Here is a 10,344-nt window from a genome sequence, read left to right on the forward strand (position 1 = left end):
TTGTATAATCCCAACAGTATTGGGAATCAAGGACACCACCGGCTCTTCTACATCAGCTGCCTATATCAACTAGGAATGAAACCAAACACGGATAACTTTCCATCATGCTGTTGATAATCGATTTCAATTTCCCTATTCATTTCCTGTTAGCAACAATTCTGCTTCACAAAATCGTGGTGTTTAAATATCTCAATTAATTCAATATTTAAGAGATGCTTCTTACCAATGTCAATATTTTTATCCAAGACTTTGGGGAACTGTTATGAATTTCCATTCGCTTGTGCGATATGAAGCTATATATGTTTGATGTTCGCTAGTATTGCCGGTTGTCTGTTAGCTATGTACGCATGAAAGACTTTGTTCATAGTCAATGACATTTCGATTTTACAATAATCTTCTTATAAGTGAAATAAGAAATGTACAATATTTACAGTCAATAAAACTGAAACATCACTGACAAATATAAATAACACAGTGAGATACATTTCAGAAAACGTTTAAATGAAATAAGTTATTGCATCGTGAATGTGTATAAAACATATTACACACATAGCAGGAATTACGAGTTACTTAAAATACAATAATGAAATACTGTTACGATGATGAGATCTTCTAAAACTTCCAGACAAAGGAGTTTTTATGTTTAAAAGTTGGACATCTCTTTTTTGCATTCAAATTTAAAACTATTCAGGTTTTTCACTGCCTAACATTGTCTGGTAAACCATTTCAAAGTGTTGGTCTATTAAATAAAGATAAATTTCCAAACTTTTCTGTTTAAGTTTGACATGTTTCCATTCAGTAGAAAACCTGCAGGGCTCGTATTCATGAAGCTATTTTCATGCTCAAGCATACATTTTGTGCTCAAGCAAACTTTTTGATAATTCTCCTAAATCATATCAAATAATACAAATGTCAAATATAAACATTCATTATAACTTTGACTTGAAATCCTTTCATATTTTTTTTAATCTTTGGCAAAATCAGCTTTATTTATTATTTTTTAACTTAAACAAGACATAAGGCTTGAGCATAAATTTCATGCTTGAGCATGAGTACGGTTTCATGAATACGGGCCCAGGTCTCTATTGTGAACACTAGATACGAATATTTTACTGTTCAGATAATTTGGAATAATCACCCTATCTGTAAACTGGAAACTTTAATGTTATGAGATAGATTAACGATTCTGGGTAGTTAGAGGATAAAGATGTTATTGGAATATTGGAAGGAATACCACTACATGTATAACAGATATATAGATATTTCAAGGAAAATGTAAATTGTAGTCAAAATGCAGCACGCCGCGTGTTACACAAAGGAAAATGCAGTCGAAAAAAATTAAAATTGATTATAAAAGGAGAGTGCATTTCTGAACGAAATATTACCTCAGACTTCTGAAACTGATCAAAATTAGGCCTCTGTTTGTTATACTTACACTGTCTTGTAATAACAGACATTGACCGAAGTGAATGTGTTACAAAAAAGGATTTATTCCAAAGAATAACTTTAAGAGAGACATGCGTTTCAAAATGTGATTCGATATTTACCGCAGACACTTAACCATATTATTGTATAGCGAAGTTGCACAGTTTTCACAAAAGTAGTCATACTATTATACTTGTCTCCCACGAGACACAAACTGGCACAAACTGGGACTGAAGTTGATGGTTCTTTCGTAAAAGGAGAAATTACACAAAATAACACAACTGGATTGTGATGGTGTGATTAAATTAACAACGATGTATTATTATACTTCTGGAAAGTTTAAAAAATACTTTAAGATTACAAATGCATCACAAGACCTGTTCAGGATGCCTCGGCCAGGCCCTCGACAGTCATACAGAGTCAGCAGTTTGTCAAATATAAATTATGATTCCCTCGTGTTGGTTATGATGGTCTCTATATATTATAAATTTACTTATGGAAATGTTTAGATAATTTTAAAGCCTTTTGGTGTGAAATACAGACTAGTCACAAAATATATAATGACCTGATAACCGTTTTTGCTATTTTGTTCCATTCTCGAAAATATCGACATCATTCCCCCTCCAATAAAATTTTTTTTAGAGAATTGGAAATACATTTGAAAAAAAATCGATCCAATTTCCTTAGATTTTTGTGCGTCCTGGCTGTCGTCTGCTGCCATTATTGTCTTGTTACGTCACGTGCTAAAAGTGGCGCACGTGAGACCAGGCTTTGTCTTGTCGTTCTTATAAAAGATGCATGTTTCATATTGATTGGCGGCGTCGCTGTTGTTAACAAAAACGCACGAGACTTTGTTACCGTGTCTTGGTTGCTCGGAGACAAAATTAAGATTTTTACCATTCCAAATTTAAAATAGAAACAATACGGGATGTTGTCGATTTCATAAATTGACCGCATTAGTGAGACTGTAAAATTTCAGCCGGAAAATTGTGTTAGTTTTGTTTGTGTCTTAATACTTGATGAAATTAATTGTGAATAAATGAATACATGTTTATACTAGTACGGACATACGGCCTTACATTAATGTTATCACTTTGTGAATTATATGCCATGAACATATGTATATATAAAACTTTATTTTATGTGGAACATTACGCTTTTGGGTGTATTTTTCAGTGTCCTGAAATATGAATTTGCTGTTACATTAAATAATTTCACTAGAATTAAAACTTTAGAAAAAAATTTAATGCAGTATATTCCAAATTTGCTTTGAGGGATTTCATCAATATCACAAATACAGGACCTCAACATACTCTCAGACTGTCGCCAAGCAACATCTGCTACAACATATCATCTGAAACAAAAAGCAAAAACACAGACATAAATACAAGTTAAACTGCATTGCTGCTTAATCCGTATTTTAGGAACCGTCTCCGTTTTACTACTATTGTATCCCCACGACTATAATATTGTTCCGAGAGTTACATCAGCTGTCCATCATATTCCTAAACAAAATCTACAAATCGTTATTTCATGTCTAGCTTGGTGTCAGCCGATCCTCTAGGGGGATGAAAATTGGACGAGAATGGTTTGACTCATCGGATCATGGCGAACAACAGAGCTATCTTAAGTGCTGAAATTGCATAACCCTTTATTTCGCAAAGCAGAAGTGACAGAGGGAAATTGGTTTAAGAATAAAAACACAAATTCGAGAATAAATGAATATTCTTTGGGAATAATTGAGTTAAGTTGCATTACAACACGAGAGTTTGGTTTGACGATAATTAGACATGGCACGTAAGTGATAAGTTGGGGGCGAAAAGCTGTACACGACTGCTCGAGCCAACAGGAATTACAAATGGCAGCCACTTTCTTCCATCAAATGCTTATCTTTCTTCAGACTGTGACAAGATAATAATTGATTTTGTGTCGCAATGTCTTTCAAGTCTTGCGTCTTGAATATTCATACTATTGATACGGTCTTCATTGAGTGTGTCTTCATGTGTGGTAAATCTGCGGATTCATGGGAATATATTGTTTGTTCGCGATACATAATAGTGTTCATCACCCTGTACATTTACCGACATTGTGTCCCTACACACAATGATGTTCATCACCCTGTACATATACCGACATTGTGTCCCTACACACAATGATGTTATCACACATATGATGCCCCTATATACAATGATGTTCATCACCCTGTACATATATCGACATTGTGCCCCTACACACAATGATGTTCATCATCCTGTACATATATCGACATTGTGCCCCTATATACAATGATGTTCATCATCCTGTACATATATCGACATTGTGCCCCTACACACAATGATGTTCATCACCCTGTACATTTACCGACATTGTGTCCCTACACACAATGATGTTCATCACCCTGTACATTTACCGACATTGTGCCCATATATACAATGATGTTCATCACCCTGTGCCGACACTGTACTATATACAATGATGTTCATCACCCTGTACATTTACCGACATTGTGCCCCTATATACAATGATGTTCATCACCCTGTACATTTACCGACATTGTGCCCCTATATACAATGATGTTCATCACCCTGTACATTTACCGACATTGTGCCCTATATACAATGATGTTCATCACCCTGTACATTTACCGACATTGTGCCCTATATACAATGATGTTCATCACCCTGTACATTTACCGACATTGTGCCCCTATATACAATGATGTTCATCACCCTGTACATTTACCGACATTGTGCCCCTATATACAATGATGTTCATCACCCTGTACATTTACCGACATTGTGCCCTATATACAATTATGTTCATCACCCTGTACATTTACCGACATTGTGCCCCTATATACAATGATGATCACCCTGTACATTTATCACCCTATATACAATGATGTTTCACCCTGTACATTTTGTGCCCTATACACACAATGATGTTCATCACCCTGTACATTTACCGACATTGTGCCCCTATATACAATGATGATCACCACCCTGTACATTCATTGACATTGTGCCCTATATACAATGATGTTCATCACCCTGTACATTTACCGACATTGTGTCCCTACACACAATGATGTTCATCACCCTGTACATTTACCGACATTGTGCCCCTACACACAATGATGTTCATCACCCTGTACATTTACCGACACTGTGCCCCTACATACAATGATGTTCATCACCCTGTACATTTACCGACATTGTGCCCCTACACACAATGATGTTCATCACCCTGTACATTTACCGACATTGTGCCCTATATACAATGATGTTCATCACCCTGTACATTTACCGACATTGTGCCCCTATATACAATGATGTTCATCACCCTGTACATTTACCGACATTGTGTCCCTACACACAATGATGTTCATCACCCTGTACATTTACCGACATTGTGTCCCTACACACAATGATGTTCATCACCCTGTACATTTACCGACATTGTGTCCCTACACACAATGATGTTCATCACCCTGTACATTTACCGACATTGTGCCCCTATATACAATGATGTTCATCACCCTGTACATTTACCGACATTGTGCCCCTACACACAATCATGTTCATCACCCTGTACATTTACCGACATTGTGCCCCTACACACAATCATGTTCATCACCCTGTACATTTACCGACATTGTGCCCCTACATACAATGATGTTCATCACCCTGTACATTGCCCCTACCAATGACATCACCCTGTACATACAATGATACCGACATTGTGCCCCTATCACACCCTGTACATTTACCAACATTGTGCCCTATATACAATGATGTTCATCACCCTGGACATTTACCGACATTGTGCCCCTATATACAATGATGTTCATCACCCTGTACATTTACCGACATTGTGCCCTACATACAATGATGTCCACCACCCTGTACATTTACCAACATTGTGCCCCTATATACAATGATGTTCATCACCCTGTACATTTACCGACATTGTGCCCCTATATACAATGATGTTCATCACCCTGTACATTTACCGACATTGTGCCCCTATATACAATGATGTTCATCACCCTGTACATTTACCGACATTGTGCCCCTATATACAATGATGTTCATCACCCTGTACATTTACCGACATTGTGCCCCTATATACAATGATGTTCATCACCCTGTACATTTACCGACATTGTGTCCCTATATACAATGATGTTCATCACCCTGTACATTTACCGACATTGTGTCCCTATATACAATGATGTTCATCACCCTGTACATTTACCGACATTGTGCCCCTATATACAATGATGTTCATCATCCTGTACATTTATCGACATTGTGTCCCTACACACAATGGTGTCGACCACCCTGTACATTTACCGACACTGTGCCCCTACATACAATGATGTTCATCACCCTGTACATTTACCGACATTGTGTCCCTACACACAATGATGTTCATCACCCTGTACATTTACCGACATTGTGCCCCTACACACAATGATGTTCATCACCCTGTACATTTACCGACATTGTGCCCTATATACAATGATGTTCATCACGACACCCTATATACTGTACATTTACCGACATTGTGCCCCTATATACAATGATGTTCATCACCCTGTACATTTACCGACATTGTGCCCCTATATACAATGATGTTCATCACCCTGTACATTTACCGACATTGTGTCCCTACACACAATGGTGTCCACCACCCTGTACATTTACCGACATTGTGTCCCTACACACAATGGTGTTCATCACCCTGTACATTTACCGACATTGTGCCCCTATATACAATGATGTTCATCACCCTGTACATTTACCGACATTGTGTCCTATTTACAATGATGTTCATCACCCTGTACATTTACCGACATTGTGCCCCTATATACAATGATGTTCATCACCCTGTACATTTACCGACACTGTGCCCCTATATACAATGATGTTCATCACCCTGTACATTTACCGACATTGTGCCCTATACATACAATGATGTGTCATCACCCTGTACATTTACCGACATTGTGCCCTATATACAATGATGTTCATCACCCTGTACATTTACCGACATTGTGCCCTATATACAATGATGTTCATCACCCTGTACATTTATCGACATTGTGCCCCTACACACAATGATGTTCATCACCCTGTACATTTACCGACACTGTGCCCCTACATACAATGATGTTCATCACCCTGTACATTTACCGACATTGTGCCCTATATACAATGATGTTCATCACCCTGTACATTTACCGACATTGTGCCCCTATATACAATTATGTTCATCACCCTGTACATTTACCGACATTGTGCCCCTATATACAATGATGTTCATCACCCTGTACATTTACCGACATTGTGCCCTATATACAATGATGTTCATCACCCTGTACATTTACCGACATTGTGCCCCTATATACAATGATGTTCATCACCCTGGACATTTACCAACATTGTGCCCCTATATACAATGATGTTCATCACCCTGTACATATATCGACATTGTGCCCCTATATACAATGATGTTCATCACCCTGTACATTTACCAACATTGTGCCCCTATATACAATGATGTTCATCACCCTGTACATTTACCGACATTGTGCCCTACACACAATGATGTTCATCACCCTGTACATTTACATTGTGCCAAGTTTATTTTGATTATGTTGACTATTTTCCTACTACTGTGATATTATATTATGATTTACGTAAGGCTCTATAAAGCCGGGAAAATAGGCACATTGAAAATTATGTTATCCAAGAAATTGTATCATTTCATTTCCTGGATTTTGGTTGGAAAAAACAATCTCTAGGATGTATTTTTTTTAACGTTATTGTGATTGAAGTTATAACTCCATTCTTTATTTTGACAATGCCTATGACGTCATCGTGTGACCAATTTTGTTAAAACAAATCTAAGTATATATGTACATTTCGAGGACAAACGGCATCAAAGACAAAGCATTTGTAAAGCTTTCAGCTGGCAACCTGCTAGTAAGAGTATTATGTGTGTGCACGACAAGGTTTGAATATATGCCTTCTAATTAGACGAAACATACAAAAAACGACAAAGAAAAGACATATATGTCAACGGAATCTTAATTCAAACTCATATTCGACGAAACAAAATCTGAACTAAATAAAGATTAAAACATATGACAATGTAGGGAAAACAGGAGCCGAACTTCTGCTTCATCGACGACATCCGTCATGTAAATCATGACCAATAAAAAAAATTAGGAAAAATACCAACATGTCAACAAAATCATAATCCAAAATCAATTTTATTAAAACTAGAGTAAAATTTTATCTAAACAGAGACTCCTGTATAAAACAAAAATCCAGTAAGACCAGGTGTTCAGGAGTGAGTAATGTTACGTCTCCAAATGAGAACAAGGTTGGCAACAACGGAACCACTAGGTATACTTGTTACTTACGTTAAACTTCATACCATACATGGAAAGAGAATGTTTCTCAATGAGATCATGATGACGATCATTAAACTTCCCTACAATCTACCTGCATCTGTCAAAACCATGTGCTATTGGTTTATCTGTCAGCTATCGACATATTGCACGGAAATCAAGCTCTTGAATATCGAATCAACTATAGTAAGTAAGGGTGTTGTTATCTAGAGAAAGTAGGAGGATGAAAAGATCAAGGTAATTAAGCTAAAATAAAAACGATAATGAAGCAGAGGCTGAAAGACTCTCGTGTCCCAGATTCCCATTCTGGTGGGTATACACGAAAGCATGGTCAAGGATTTTTTTTTTTTTTTTTGTCATTTAAAGATATTAGAGTGAAATTGAAGGATTTAGCAATGTTTTTGTGACTTGTTTAGATTATGTGACTTCCATGTTGTATGAAAAGAAAACAAGCTAGACGAGAAATGGCAAAATTTAATGCGATGGTGTAATTTTTCATCCTCGATACTCCAGGGGTTACGATCACTTTCGATCTCTGCTGATACGCTCCTCTTGAAGATTACAAAAGAGCAACAACCAACTTCAAAGCCATTGCAATATACTGTTATGCGACCCCGATTTTCGTTTGATGTACATCAAAGAATAAAACTAGTTTTTCATCTTATCCACAAGATATTGCACATCTAATCTGCAATACTGCCATGACTTGTTCCAGAGGTGCCGAGAGCGAAGGTGATCGTAACCTGTAGAATATCGAGGATGGTTCCAGAGGTGCAGAGAGCGAAAGAGATCGTATCCCCTGGAATATCAAGAATGGAGATTTATATGTCCACAATACATTTTAATCGACAATTAAAGATATCAGTAATGCCACACTTAAAGAATGTTTTTTATTAGTTTGTTTCACGGGTTTGCAAATATGAGAATCTGATTATTCAATAATGGATAACTTTAAGCACATTTTACGACGCCATACAAAATATAACTGCATCAGTTAACAGTTACTCTGGATAGGAACACCGAAGGGGATGAACCGTTCTGGCATTTTAATATGCATCCAATTTGTTGTTATACTAATACATTGTTTTGTTTACGTGACGTCATAAAGCGATAAGTGGATCTTAACCGTTGTGTTTGCTTACCTAATCTTTTGCTTATTCGAATGGAAATACCTTTATTTCACCCTCACAGGAGTGAAATGTTCTATAATTATGTGCAAATGGTCATCGACACTTAGATAAGACAGATTAATCAATTCATCAATCACTCACTCAATCAATCGATTAGAGCAAAAATGTTTCGAAAAATATTTCCGTTGTAGCGCATTGCATGTATATGTAATCATGCAACATGTTTCTGTAAATAGAATATTATATAATGAGTTATCAGGGCAATCAAAATTAAAGACCTGTTTGTTATTCGGGCTGTAAAAGTTATACACAATCGCTTGAAAGACCACGCTTGAAAGTACGTGTTGCGTTGCAGAGATCAGGCTCATAAATGAATCTGTATACGTTCACACGCAATAACATTTCACTAACACGCAGAGATTCTCTCTTTACATGAAATGACACTTCATCCAGAGGAATAGATATCGTCATACGGACGAAGATACATCCCATGTTCATGATTATGATATAAACAAATTAGTCATATTGTCAACAAAATTTCATTGCTACCGACCGAAACACAAATTGGTGAAGATAAATAGATCTAAATATAATGTAATAGGATTTTATCAAAGTGACAGGGAAGTTTTGTTTATTTCTTTTTAAATAACTGTAACACATTGTAGACATAGGATTCCTGTTGCTCTTCGTCGCATGTTTCGACTTTTTTTCAGGATTGTAAATGATTTGAGTTGTCCTTTTTAGATTAGCTTGTAAAAGAAAAACTGTTTAATGTTTTCTATTTTTGTCCTCAGTTGTTCAAAGTTTATCTTTATTTCATGGTCGGTATCAGAGAGGAATGTCGACGTTGATGTCATGGCCGCCATTCCTTCAGAAATGTAATTAAGACAGTCGCATATTTGCACAAATATTTTATCGGTAGGTGAGAGGTGACAGACAGAAACTCATGCAGTTTTATCTTCGTTTTCACTACAATTCTGAAGATAGATAGCGTCAGATGATCTGAAATCACGAACTTGAACAAGTACGAGCTGCTCATGTCATTGAAAGACTAACACCTGCTGAATCTCGCGATGAAAAAAAAAGAAAGAAATTCTCTCTTTGATATCAGAAAGATACCGAAATAAAATTAGAAAATGTCTTGATTGATTTCGTGTGAAGATTTCGTGATTGTTCAAAACAGTCATACATGTATTTATAAATATATATATAAACCATCAGATTCATCGCTCATTTTTTGTTTTTATTTCGGAATCCTCGGTCTTTGATATGTCATTGAAACAAGTTCTGGATATCTGATCATTGCAACGCTGTAGCATGTCGGTTGATAAGGCAGACAGACGGATGTTTGGTATTTGCACAGGGATT

Source organism: Ylistrum balloti, unplaced genomic scaffold (genome assembly GCF_031769215.1).
Source record: "Ylistrum balloti isolate Yb309-2 unplaced genomic scaffold, AGI_CSIRO_Ybal_v1 Utg371552, whole genome shotgun sequence".
Taxonomy (NCBI): Eukaryota; Metazoa; Mollusca; class Bivalvia; order Pectinida; family Pectinidae; genus Ylistrum; species Ylistrum balloti.